The sequence below is a fragment of the Scylla paramamosain genome, chromosome 3 (assembly GCF_035594125.1).
Source record: "Scylla paramamosain isolate STU-SP2022 chromosome 3, ASM3559412v1, whole genome shotgun sequence".
Lineage (NCBI taxonomy): Eukaryota > Metazoa > Arthropoda > Malacostraca > Decapoda > Portunidae > Scylla > Scylla paramamosain.
Genome location: NC_087153.1, coordinates 14500001 through 14514649, shown reverse-complemented (window position 1 = coordinate 14514649; position 14649 = coordinate 14500001). Strand labels below are relative to the sequence as shown.

General features: G+C 40.4%; 1 protein-coding gene across 2 annotated transcripts in view; it reads left to right on the top strand.

Moving 5' to 3' along the window:
• The window catches only part of LOC135091076 (G-protein coupled receptor GRL101-like), a 214069-nt gene that overhangs the window by 15376 nt on the left and 184044 nt on the right, over nucleotides 1-14649 (top strand). For both annotated transcript variants that reach the window (XM_063988443.1, XM_063988452.1), the window contains exon 2: nucleotides 13565-13660. The gene's annotated coding sequence lies outside the window, so the exon portion shown is untranslated. The remainder of the gene's footprint in view (nucleotides 1-13564; nucleotides 13661-14649) is intronic.

Genomic DNA, 14649 nt, shown 5'->3' with positions numbered 1-14649 from the left:
CCCCTGCCCTTGCCTCAGCATCCCCTCCTCGTGTATTCTTTTCTTTACCCCTTCTGTTTTTATTTTCCTACCTCTCACTCTCCTATCCTGTTTTCTCCTCCTCTTCTAATGTTTCCTCCCGTCTCTTCTTTCTCTTCTTTCTCCTTCTCTTTTATTTTCATTCCTCCTCTCGTCACGTTCTATCTAGTCCCTTCCTTCGCCTTCTTTTCTCCTTATCTTCTTCCTTTGTGATCACCCTCTCTCATTTCCTTCCTGTAAATAACTTTCTTTTGTTTGTTTGTACTCGTATGTTTATCTCTCTCTCTCTCTCTCTCTCTCTCTCTCTCTCTCTCTCTCTCTCTCTCTCTCTCTCTCTCTCTCTCTCTCTCTCTCTCTCTCTCTCTCTCTCTCTCTCTCTCTCTCTCTCTCTCTCTCTCTCTCTCTCTCTCTCTCTCTCGGTTCCTTCACCCTTGCTTCCATGACCTCCTTCTTCCTCATCCATTTTCCTTACTGTCTTATTATCTTTTCTCCTCTTTTTCCTTCGCTGTCTCTTGTGCTTGTTTCTTCTTCCTTCCTATCATTACTACCTCCTCTCCTGTTCCCTTGGCTCTCCCTCTTCTTTTTATTTTTCACTCATCTCTATCTCTCTCTGTCTGTCTCTCAATTTTCTTCAGCTTCTGATATCCTTGTCCTCTTTCCTCTCCACTCTTCTCTTTTCTTCTTCGTTGTTCTTATTTGCTTTATTTTGTTTCATTTTTTTGTGTGTGCTTTTAACGAACTGTCCTGTCTGTCAGCCTGTTTGTCTGTCTGTCTGTCTGTCTGTCTGTCTGTCTGTCTGTCTGTCTGTCTGTCTGTCTGTCTGTCTGTCTGTCTGTCTGTCTGTCTGTCTGTCTGTCTGTCTGTCTGTCTGTCTGTCTGTCTGTCTGTCTCTCTCTCTCTCTCTCTCTCTCTCTCTCTCTCTCTCTCTCTCTCTCTCTCTCTCTCTCTCTCTCTCTCTCTCTCTCTCTCTGTCTCTCTCTCTGTCTCTCTCTCTCTCTCTCTCTCTCTCTCTCTCTCTCTCTCTCTCTCTCTCTCTCTCTCTCTCTCTCTCTCTCTCTCTCTCTCGTTTTTATCACTTACCTACATCCTTCCTGTTCTTTACGCCACTTAACTTCGTTTCTTTTCATCCTTTCTGTTCTTACTTTTTCCTTTCCTTTCCTGCAAATCTACGCGTGTTCTTTTCTGGTCCTCACCCCCTTATCTGTTCCTCTTCTCTTCCCTCGGTTCCTTCATCCCTTCCCACCTTTCCTTTCGTTTTTCTTGCATCCCTGCTCTCACTGTTAATTAAGCAGGCCACGTCACAAGTGTTTCTGCAGGCTGTGTGCAGGACGAGCAGGAGACAAGGATCCATATTCTGAAAAACTCCTGCGCCGCACCTCCACTATTTTCAAAAGGCTCTATGTAGTTAAAGCTATACGGTTCTTTTAGAGTGGTCCTAAGGTCCTAAGTGACAGACAAATAAGATTCCTGCATTATTATCGAGGGGAACACTCTTGGCAACCCGGTTCATCATCTCTTTGGCCTTGGAAAATAGTCGTGGTGAGAGAGCAAAGCGTTTCTGAATACGGGCCAAGGAAACAGAGGGCCACGTAGGACTTGCAGGGTTCGGAGCTGAAGAGATGGAGTGTGCAAGGACCTGCCACTTGTATCTGGTGGGGTGGGGTGGAGGGAAACGCGTGCCATCCGTTTGGGAGAGAGGAATTAAATGGAGTGTATTATATATATATCGAGTGTGTCGTGTCTCTTGCCTGTAACATGCGTGAGAGGCAGGAGGAGCTGGATTTGCCGGCATGATTGGCTCACGGTCGAGGTGGGTCGAGTAAGTATAGTTCTCAGCGGCTGTCTGATTAATGATTCCAAGTGGAGTATTATGAAAATTAAAAAGAAAATTAAGCGTATGAACCAGAGACAAGGTGCGTAAATGGTTTCCTTGGTCACTTGTATACATATTCCTCTCAAGTAAACTCGTATTAAAATTCCATATGACAATTCTGCCCAAAATGATTCCTCATTTCACGAATCTCCCAATTCCAAGTTAGCATTACCCAGTCTCACTTAACCTTACCTTACATAATCTACTTAGCATATCATATAATTACAAGGCATAGCAGGGAACACACCACTGGTTGAGTCGCATCTGCTTGGTTACTCGCTAACGGTGTTGGTTATCAAAGGATTGCGTAGATCATGGAATGCTAAAGTTCATGTTACGTGCAACACTGGACTGAACGGCTGCGTGCTGATGTTTGGTAAGACAGACTGGAGAGAGAGAGAAAAAAAAAAAGAATAAATCATTGAAAAGATATAAAATAAATCAATGTAAAGATAGGTAGATAAGTAAATAATAATAATAATAATAATAATAATAATAATAATAATAATAATAATAATAATAATAATGAAAAACAAGTATATAGACATCGCTTTCAGTTGTGCTCACACACGAGGGATGTTCAGTGACACACATCAAAGTGAATCTCGCAATAAACTCCACTAACATAATTATGTGTAATATGAAACTCCTTGACTTAGGAAAGTTGGTGTTCAGACGTGAGCCTCTCCAGCACAGTAAGGAGATATTCATACAAGCCATTAACCCTTCCAGTACTTTAGAATTGATTTAATTATATTTCATACGTCATTTGAGGATACCATCAAGTAAAGTATAATGCTTCTCATTAGCAAGGCATTATAGGTAATCTAGCTACTTATCCAACATAATTATATGCTTTTTTTTTTTTTTTTTTGGTATTTCAATAGCGGATAGGTGATGTGGTGGAGTGTGGAAGCTGTCTGTAGTACTAAATGTATAAAGATGGAGAGGTCAACTTAGATTACGGAATCGTTATAATTATTTGATTGTGGTCGCCATAAACTGAGATGTACCATGGCCCTGTTGCCTCTCCCTTTAAGCGGGACAACTTATATCAAACTCGTAATGCTTTCGAAACTTCCCACAAAAATTTCATTTTAAAAATATTGTCAATAAAAATTAAAGAAACAAGTACGATTTCCATAAACTCATCCATGTAATTGATGTAATTGGTGACACGTGCCGCCTCCAGTGGCGCGTGTCGACACATTACTAGTGTTTGCATATTGATATTAACCCTTTTGCTGCATTGCTCCTCCTTTGTTAACATTGTTATGAATTGTCTGGATGGACGTAACGAAAAAAATTACAATGAATAAGAATTTAATCTTTGCTGAACGGCAGAAGTACGAATTTTAGAGACCAGTTAAAAAAAAAGTCTCTTGGAAGTTGTGGATGATTATGGCAAAGATTAACTAGCAGTGATAGGGTTAATAGAGTCAGCTCAGGGCAAAGCGAAATGATAATGTGAGTGAAAACATTAAACATAAAAAGTTCTGGGAAATGGCATGAGTGTTACGAGTGGACCAAAGGAGGAGGAGGAGGAGAAAGGGCGCGTAGCTTCCAAATCAACACAACGTGCGCAACTGAAGTAACTTAACTATTCCAATTACTCAAAACTTTTACGTTTACCGAACTCATAACATATCTGTATTTACTCCCCGAAAACCAATCTTCGGGGGATGGAGGAGCGATACTCATAAGGCTGTCAGTTTAGGAGAGCCAGAGTACTTTTCTCCTCGATATTGCGTGGGAGCAGAATGACCCGCCGGCCTTATGAATACTGCAATACAAACAACAGGCTCAAATATATCCAGCTCGTTACCTGCCCAGTGGTGGCACGCGATAAAGGCTGAATGGGTGGCTCTTGCTTATCGACAGAGATTTAGAGTGGATTACCTCCAGTGGCCAGTGTGCCCTGTAATTGCGTGCTAATTTATGTCAATTCTCTCTCTCTCTCTCTCTCTCTCTCTCTCTCTCTCTCTCTCTCTCTCTCTCTCTCTCTCTCTCTCTCTCTCTCTCTCTCTCTCTCTCTCTCTCTCTCTCTCTCTCTCTCTCTCTCTCTCTCTCTCTCTCTCTCTCTCTCTCTCTCTGAGTCTGAAGTGTACTCGACATAAGCTCCTCGTGTGTGTGTGTGTGTGTGTGTGTGTGTGTGTGTGTGTGTGTGTGTGTGTGTGTGTGTGTGTGTGTGTAACTCTTAGATGTCTCAGATAATAATTGCCTTCTGTCGGTGTAGCAGCTTAATTACACGATGCATCAAGTTAACGACATTATTAACTAAGAAAGGATGACACACAACACGCTGCTTGTCCTGCTTTCTACACATCCCTGCCTCCTGTGTGTGTGTGTGTGTGTGTGTGTGTGTGTGTGTGTGTGTGTGTGTGTGTGTGTGTGTGTGTGTGTGTGTGTGTGTGTGTGTGTGTGAGTGAGTGTTTCCGGGGTGGTGGCTTGCGTTGCTGCGTAATAATGTTATACTTGTTAAGAGTTTTAACTTTTACTCCTTTCCCGCTAATATAATTTCTCTATGACATACGAGAACCCAAACTTTCCTCTTTTCCTCGCTTTTCCTCTCACCTTCTCTCTATCACAAGTTCCCTCTTCCAATCACACTTCCAGATCAGCTTTTTCTTACCCATTCCTTCACATCCCATCTCTTATCTGTCGTCTTTATCTAGCATCGCCATTATTCTTTCCATTCATTATCTTCTCTGTACACTTTTCATACCTCACTCCCTTGCATCGCGTCTTATTCCCTGTGATGCTGCAGCGGTACTTAATTAACCATGAATCCTTGGTGTTCAGTTTATGATAAGTAGGTCACTTGTATGTTCTTTCCCCCAAGACACCCCTAAGTCACACTCTAGTTCACTTCATCTAATTAAATTTTTTTTTTTTCGGTGAGACCTTTGTGTTAGTGAGTCAAGGTTAGTGCTTGGTCTTTGTATATTGAATGTGTGTCAGTGTTTTGTTCTTGGGGCGTTTGTGGTTGAGTGTTTAAAGTTTATGGTCGGTGGCAGGTGTTGGAAGGTTTGTTTAGGTTGGGATGGTGGTGAAAGATGATAGAGAGGGAAGGTGGTTGATAGGTGGGTGATGGTAAGTACAAGGGTTGGGTGAGGATAGCTTATGGGAGGGACTGCATGCCTTTTCCTATCCAGGGTGTCGCTTCCCGTGCTGTGACAATGGTTTGGATGATCGGGAGGGTTAGTTAGTTAGCAGGTAAGTTTTGTTAGCAGGTAAGTGATCCGTAGTAATGAGACTGCCTGAGGATAACCAGTGGGAGGAGACCACGTGTTTTCCTATCAAGGGAGTCGCTTCTCGTGGTGTGATAATGGAAATGGTGCAGGGCCAGTGTTGTGTTTACGTTTGAGTCGTGATAGACAAGAAGTCAGACTTACTCAGTAATATTTGTCAAAGGAACCTCTGTAATGAGGAGCTTGTTGTTGTTGTTGTGTCGCCTTTCTCACTGAAACTAACATTAATCATTTTAATTATGCAAGGTGCGTAAGGTACAACAACAAACAACAACAACAACAATAATAATTATATACTACAACAACTACTACTACTACTACTACTACTACTACTACTACTACTACTACTACTACTACTACTACTACTACTACTACTACTACTACTACTACTACTACTACTACTACCACCACCCACACCTTTGTCGGGTTTCAGGCGAACTAGATTCCCGTACCTTTTTTTCTGAAACCTCACCTGGAGAAGACTTTGCCGAATCTATTTTTTTCTGAAAGTTGTGTGTATTTTTCCCCTTATACAATTTCTCACCAGCGGCCCGTAAGATGTGCGTTGCGTGGCGGCTGGATGAAGCTTGATGCCTCTGCCTCACAAACTTTTCTAACTTCGCAAACTTTTTTTTGACCTCCGCCCCTTGCTTCTTACTCAGGCCGGGTTTAACGTGTTTTCTTAAGAATCGAGTCAAGAGAGAGAGAGAGAGAGAGAGAGAGAGAGAGAGAGAGAGAGAGAGAGAGAGAGAGAGAGAGAGAGAGAGAGAGAGAGAGAGAGAGCTGGGTTGGTGGAAGAGAGTTACATAATCCTCCGGAAAAAAAAAGTAAAAAGTGCAAAAGGGAAAAAAAAGCTGGACTGTGGGAAAAAAGACTGGTAGCTACATGGGGAGCCGGAAGAGGATCTGTGGAAGAAAAATATATATAAAAAGAAAAAAAAAAAAGACCAGTTTGGGCCACCTGGCAAGGAAGGCAGCGAGGTGGCGCCAGGTATACAGAGAGGGAGGGCGAGGCAACAAGACTAAAAACTGGCTGGGCATAAACATAACAGTGCTATGAGCTGTGTCACGCCCAGCTGTGTGAGGGGAGGGCGGGAGGAGGACCGGGCGAAGGGTGCGTCTCTGAGCGGGGGAGAGAGGAGGCAGGTGGAGAATTTATTGAGCTAGTGGGAAGAGGTAAAGGGAAGTTGCAGTATTATGTGACTGTTCATGCTACATTTCACTGTATTCCTGTTTTTTTTTTTTTTATATACTTGAGGGATTGTTTGTTTAATAGATTACAGGTGAAGGTCAGGAGAGAAAATACGTAATGTATCTTTTTTGAATCACGCAGTGTGGGCTTCCAGTTCAAAACCTGAGCAGTGGAAGTGCTTCCCTGTCTCGTCCTCAGCCATAATGTTTCACCTTGGGACGTGTGTGGAGGAGATTGGCGCGGGAAACCAGATTCCTATTTCCACCACAAACCTGCCGTCTTCCCAAGCCAGCACAAGTTACAGACAGGTCATACTTGTCAGATGCGTGAAATTTCTCCCAAAAATAGACTGTTAAATCTGAGACAATTGTAGTCGCTGTGTGCCACCTGAGTGCATCTGACCAGTAATATGGGTAAGTTATGATATAAAAAGAACGTAACACCATAATGAGTTAGACAATAAGTTCGGCACTGACTTCAACATACTGGCTCACTGAAACCTGTGTGTTGTGTTGTGTTGCATGAACCCTTTGCCTACTAAAAAGACAGTGCTTGTTATATGAACGAATGCAATTGATTTCTACCTAACAAAACTGAAACCATACTAGAAGATTTCAAGTTCTCCATCACTCCTTTCCCTGTGAGTGGTGTCTTTCGAGAGCATACTCTAAATCTTTCCCTGACAATTATATTAAGTGCAAGAAAAAGCCATGACAGCCAAAGGAATAAATATAAATGAGTCAATAAAAGCCAGAATAGATTAAGAATAAATGAGCAGCCCCAAAGTGTCCTCTCACGGTGGTCGTCCAGGCGTCAGGCAAGTCAGACCTTCACGAGCAGACACGCGTGAGCAACACTTTAATTCCTATTCAGCGTCGTGTTCCGATTGAAGGTGGTTTTATAAGAAGACAAGACGGATTTTTTACCTGGCTTTGTTGTATACCTGAGGAAGAACGCTTTGTTTGGTTGTCAGATGAAGAAAGAATTAAGGTAAAACCGCATCATTAACCTTCTGAGTGTGTGGTGTTGAGTAAGCTGTGCAAGAAAAGAAGCACTGTCGTTACTCTTAAGTGTCATTAGCAGCTGTTATATTAGAGAATAAACCTCCTAATGCGAATAAAAAAATAAATAAAAAAAGGCCCATTGGACGCTGAACTAGGTGACCTTGAAACAATTCTACGTATAAACACACACACACACACACACACACACACACACACACACACACACACACACACACACACACACACACACACACACACACACACACACACACACACACACACCGAGTTTGGCTTCCTAATGCCGGCCAGATCTCCGTGTAGGGAGGATGGTGGTAACTATTCAAGTCAGGAACGTGTGTAGTGGCACTAATGAAATAAGGAGAATGTAGGGTCGCGTGAGACATCCACGGATTGCTATGGTGTGTTGCATCACCTCCCAGCCACCAGTCAGGCGCCGCCCTTCGCCCCACACTGCTTCCTCCCTCGGTCATTCTGAGGCACAAAGGTTCGAAACGCAATGAAGGAATTCATGAAGAGTGAATGAGTTACCATCGCATGTGTGGAAAATAGAAAGATAAGTAGAAAATTCAGGTGGAAAGGAAAAGAAACCAGGAAAACTTTTGATCTTTCGTGGCGTAAATAAAGCAAAAAGGGCGAAGGATGATTCAGGACATGAATGGCAGCACTTCCATATTGCATGACTGGTTAAGGTGGCCTCATGTCGCCGCCACTCCTGTCGTATGGCGCTATTCCCTGATGGGGGATGAATTCACTCTACAAAATGCATGTGTGTTGGGAGTGTAAAAAAAAATAAAGTAAAAAAAAAAGTAATAAAGTAAGAAGGAGAAAGTAAGCTAGGAGAAATTAAAAATCATGAGAGACCTGAGCAAAAGAATAGAGCTTCCTGAAACGAGAACTAATAGAATAAAAAACTAAAAGAGAAAGGCGGAAATTAAAAGGAACAAAGTAATTTCATTAGAGTGGAAAGACTGTTGGCAACAATAAAACGTACATTCACAGAGCACATGAAGCCCAATAGGAGTTCCTGAAATAAAACGTCAATATTTAGAAATGAGATCTTACAAATTGTATTTTGAAATGCAAGAGAGAATTTACAAACTCTACCATGATTATGAGAAACAACACGACTATTTGTGTTTGAGCCTGAGTACATCCGTTTTAATGTAATATGTTGTAGATTCCACTTGTGTGATTTAATGCTGGTACGCGTGTGTTGCTAAGAGAGAGAGAGAGAGAGAGAGAGAGAGAGAGAGAGAGAGAGAGAGAGAGAGAGAGAGAGAGAGAGAGAGTTCACATGCGTTATTATCCCGATGAGTGAGCGTTAGCGACAAATAAAAGCAACAGCACGCTCATGACCAGAGGCAAATGTTGGCAGAAGGAAGAACTGATGGTAAATGGAAAAAAAAATAGTGATAAACGTTTAATGTTGCTGGAGAAAATAAAAGGAAAACAGAAAACAAAGAAAGAAAAGAAAAAAACAAATATTGCACCCGAAAAGAGATATGTATTAAGTTACCTATAAGAAAACCGAACTGATCACAAACTTGTGACAAAAAAAAAAATAAATAAATAAATAAAAAAAATAGAATAGAAGTAAGTAGGCAGGAAGGTAGACAAGTGGGTAGAGAGATACATAAATAAATTGATTGGCCACAGCACACAATAACATCAAATTTACTAACACAAACTAATCTTGCACATGAAGGTTACCACCAGAGATCGGAAAAATTAAAAAGGAAAATACGAGCTGCCATTCACTAAAAGAAAAAAAAGTATATATAATAACAAAAAAAATGATAATGCCAATTTAGTTATGGACATACAGAACACATACACATTAAAGAAGAACAATAGAAAGTTACAAAAAAAAAAAAAAAATAAATAAATATATATATATATATATATATATATATATATATATATATATATATATATATATATATATATATATATATATATATATATATAAATACCGCATCTACTATCAGAGAAACGCATGTATATGTAAAAAAAAAAAAAACTGCATTGTAACACTCCAGGATGAAGGAACCAATCCTTTATTGTTCTGCCCTCTCTGCTCGAGGCAAAACACGAGGCAGGCCACGAGACAGGTGGAAACAGGTGGAAAGTACGCGGAAGAAGGGACAGGAGTAGGAGCAGAAGATGGAGCAGGGGAGAGGCAGGGAAGAGGAAGGGTGAGAGATAATTAAACGGATGCTGGGGAGGGAAGAGAGAGAGAGAGAGAGAGAGAGAGAGAGAGAGAGAGAGAGAGAGAGAGAGAGAGAGAGAGAGAGAGAGAGAGAGAGAGATATGTTGATCATGTGGGTTTTCCCTTGCTAGCTTTGTGTCTGTCTGCCTGTATGATACTATGTATGTGTGTATGTATGTATCTGGCAACCTGCTTGAGTTCCTGCTCTCCTTCCAGTGTGTGTGTGTGTGTGCGTGTGTGTAGGTGAGTTACAGTCGCTTAAAGTCCACGTCTGTAAAGTTGGAGATCTTAATTACTAGAGGCCAGTTAACCTCATTATTTCCTTTCCCTGGCAGGTGTTGTGGTCAGTAGCAAGCATTAGCAGGTCGACAGCTGGACCGTGGGAGATCAAGGTGTGTGTGTGTGTGTGTGTGTGTGTGTGTGTGTGTGTGTGTGTGTGTGTGTGTGTGTGTGTGTGTGTGTGTGTGTGTGCTTGTGCAAAGGTCAGCGTAATGAAATAAAACAGCTGTTTGGTGCTCCGTGTTGAATAACTCATGGCCACACTTCCTCCCGCACGCCTCGGCCCGCGGTGCACTAGTCAAGAGTTTCTTTACGCCCATGTTTTCCTTTCATTCCTGTCCATACACTTAGTTTACTCTTCACTCAGGGACCCCTACTGGCTGTACTTGGCCTGCAGAATTGTATTTGTATTTGAATATTGCTTCCTGTTTCTGTTTGAAAATCTCGAAATAATATTAAGTACTGAAATAAGATTAAGTGCATCATTGTTTCTCAAAATGTTATATAGAAGTACATTTTATGTACTCCTCCTATGGTTGTTTGCAATACAGGGTTCACGAACTTAATTTACCCATTACCCACTTTACTTACTCTCTTTCACCCGGTTCCCCTCACAATTACGCTATAATAGCATTCTGCTTTCCTAATATTTTCATCATAGCATTTTATGAAATTCTATAATATAAGCGAAAACTTTCATGATGTGGACTCATAAAGTGATATGTTGTTGATTACCTATCATTAGATTGATTTGCAGGATTCATTATGCCTCGCGCTTTAAGTAATTAACAAATTGATCTTGATGCAGCCACGATAAGGGATAGGTTATGCAGATGTACAGTTTGGCCAGTCATGGGAGCTAACCATCGACGTAATCTCGCGGCATGAAACACGTAACTAGTGGACGCAGCAACCATCAGGACCTTTAGCAGTGGATCGTGACTAGCCCTTATTGCCCAGCCACTGCGTCGGACACCAACACATGAGTAATATAGTAATGGAAATTCAGCTGTTTGAAGAGCGTGAGAGTTTGCCTTGAGAGTGAAATAAGTTTAAGTGTTACTGGATGTAATGTCAATACTCGCTGGCGATTATCAGAGTATATCAGAAAAATAGTGCGAATATTGCGTGCATTATACATAAAATTGAGGGCTTGAATAATAGTGGCTCAGACGTGTGCGAGGTGTTTCTTTTATATCACAGAAGGTCGAAACTTGTAGAATCTTATGAACCTTTTATTTTTCTCCCTAGGAAAGGAAATATAAATAATTACAAGATGCATCGAAAAGTCTGACAAATGGTAGATTTTCCATATTGGAGTGGTGTTGGGAGGATGTTTGGGAACACAGCGAGTCTCTGACAAGCTTGGGAAGTTTCCTCACACTGTCCTCTTTCAATTCCTGCGTGACATAAAGATTTGTGTTGACAGAAAATGTTACAGAGGGTATATTTCCAGTGACAGTATTCCTCTTTAACATAGTAATATTTTATCATACAAGTGAAAACTAAATTGATAACTGGAATTAAAAATAGTGGTAATATGTTACATCGTCATAGTTGTATTTTATTTTCATGCCAGCAATCCAATAAATGTTATGATATTTGAATGGACTCACTTCCGTAATTTCGTACTATAAATTAGTTCACGTAAAAACATAACATAAAAAATATACATGAAATTCAGGAAATGTGTTTCACCATACTCGTGTGCGAAAAGCAGACGTGGTGGCATTCATCCTGTAGGACAGCCATGCATATCCATGCTACAGGAGAACCATACACTACAGTATCCATCCTATAGGGAAGCTGTACACTACAATATTCATCTTAGAGGACAACCATAGATAATATTAGTTTTAAAGGGAATCCATAAACAATATGCAGCCTGTAGCCATATAAAATATTCGCATTGTCATACATTACAATATTCACCCCATAAGTCATAACAATGATAATAATAACAATAATAATAATAATAATAATAATAATAATAATAATAATAATAATAATAATAATAATGTCTAATTCTCATTCATTGCAATATACCGTACATAACAAAACTCACCACAAACATATATACGCTCATCACAGAAAGGTTTGCATTGACAACAACCGGTGTTTTGGTAATTTCATACACAAGTAATTGCCATTATGGCGATTGCTAAGCCAAATTACACTCCACTGATTCATTCATTTTGTTTGGCGTAAAAACGAATCATTGCTATAAAACACAGTAATTGGTTTTGTTGGAAATACGTCCTTGTTCAGTAATGTACATATTTGATGTCCTCTTGCAGCGTTCTCTGAGAAGGTGAATGTCTTAAGAATGCCTCTCTCTCTCTCTCTCTCTCTCTCTCTCTCTCTCTCTCTCTCTCTCTCTCTCTCTCTCTCTCTCTCTCTCTCTCTCTCTCTCTCTCTCTCTCTCTCTCTCTCTCTCTCTCTCTCTCTCTCTCTCTCTCTCTCTCTCTCTCTCTCTCTCTCTCTCTCTCTCTCTCTCTCTCTCTCTCTCTCTCTCTCTCTCTCTCTCTCTCTCTCTCTCTCTCTCTCTCTCTCTCTCTCTCTCTCCCGCAAACATGACTATTAACGTTCCAATCACACAAAGAGAGCAGAGGTGCATGTGTTGTTTTTCTGCCAGCGTTGTGAAAGGCAAGTAAAAAAGACAGAGGCACTGGGATCATTTTATTCTATTTGCTCACAAGTATTGTCTTTCGAAGTATATATATTCTCTTCTCTGTTTACCGTACTGGGGAGCGGCAAATTAACAGGGATTTGTTTGGTTTTATTTTATTATTTTCCCGTACTTAATCCGCAAATAAATAGAAAGAAAAAAATACCGACGAGCTGCCCAATTTTGGTCGCCAACAGAGATTAACAAATACTGCATTTCATCTCTTATACAATTCATTAAATAACTCATGCAGGTGAAGTCAAGGTCATAAGTCGGCAATACTCAGGCCAATCAGTGCACATCACCTGATTTTACCGTTTTTCCTCCTTCTCAAGTCCTCTGATCTGCTAACAGTCTTATGGAACCTGAGAACTGACCGATTCTTGACAGGTATTTGCAAGGTGTTCGAGAAAATGGTATATGTGTGTGGTGGGGGGAGGTGTAGCGTAATGAGGTGCGCTGAGTGTATAGTGTTGATTCTAAAATATATACCTGCGTGGCTTGGATGTTGAAGGTCAGAGTATGATTACCTGATGCACGTGTCAGTTTTTTGAGTGCTTATATAATTGTCGGATATCACTCGCACTTACTCCCATTATGCATATTTAGTGTTTCAAATGAGTGACATTAATTGTGTGAGCAAATGGCAAAGAGCTGTGTTTATCTACTATGCTTGCTCCGTTGTTTGATATTGAAGATTAATCGTTAGGTATCACTGAGGTTTTTAGTTGGTACAGAGGTGTGCGGTGCTGCGTGGAAGTGATGAAAGCGCCATGTATAGTCAGCTACGAGTAAAGTCCAACATAACGAGAGCTCCGGTAAGGGAAATATTCTACCATGTAACTTTATGCTGCTTTGTCTGCTGTGAGGGGGTTAGAAAAGTTGTACCGGAATTCGTAGGTTGTGGTCATTCAAGTCTGTGTTCCCCCTTTGTTCTGGTTTCAGTTTGCATACGCGTTGTAGTTACAGTAGCAGTTGTTTTTTGCGTTGTGGTGCATTGTGTTGGTAGATCATCTGTGTGAATTTTAAATCTCGTGTTTTTCTTTTCAGGATAGGGAGAGGTGAATGAAACTAAGGAAGAACAAGAGAGAAGATGAGAGATGAAGGGAAGCAGGAAGGAAAGGTGGTGGTGGTTCCTCCAGTGTGGTGAGTTGTCTACTCAATTTTAGTGCTTGTGTGTGTCTTTGTATGTTTATGTAGATGCATTTTATAATCATTACTGTTAAGAGGGATGGGCCTGGCATCCAACATTGTAGCCAAAAGAGGTGGGATTCTGTATACACCTCGTATCTATATACTAAGCTAATCAGAAAAGTAATGCTCTTCTCTCATAGACAGACAGATAGATAGATAGATAGATAGATAGATAAAGTAAGATAAAAAAGAAAATTGACATGAAAATAAGATTGAGTCACAGAATATCACGGAAAATAATAAAAGACTACTGATCATTGTGTGAGGCAGAGGCAGAATGACAATACGAGCAAGGAAGAATGATAAAATGAGAGAAAAAAAAAGCGCGCAGATCCCAAGGAAGATAAATGTGAGATTATTTTTTTCATGTCATGGGGGATGAATTTTTTTCTTACTTTTTTTTTTGTTCTTCTTTTAGGGGAGAGAGGAGGAGAGAGGGATGGAACCTGAATGTAATAGCAGCAGAGGAATAAGAAAAAAAATAATTCTAAAAATGGTCTATTCTTATATGTGAAATGAGATGAGGAAAGCAAAGTATAAGTACAGGAAGAGAGAGACGAAAAAAAGAGAGAGAAGAAGGAAAGTGAACGGAATGAAGGAATGGAAGAAAGGACTAATAAAATGAAGAATCATGGAAAACAGAAATAAAATACTAGATGAGAAACAACTAAATATATTGGAATGAGACAAAACTAGAATGAAAATCAACGAAATTCGCAACTCAAGAAAGTCGAATGAATACACGGGAGGGCAGGAAACACGTGATTAACAGTGAAAAATGCGAAGAAGAAAAATAAATGTAAGGATATGCAGGAAAAAATAGGAAAATTAGATTGGATTTCCAAGAATGGATAGTAATATTTAGCGTACGAAGTAGTAGGAAGAAATATCAGAGGGTGCTGTTGACGTGAGGAAGATGAAGAAGAGGGAAATGAGAAGTG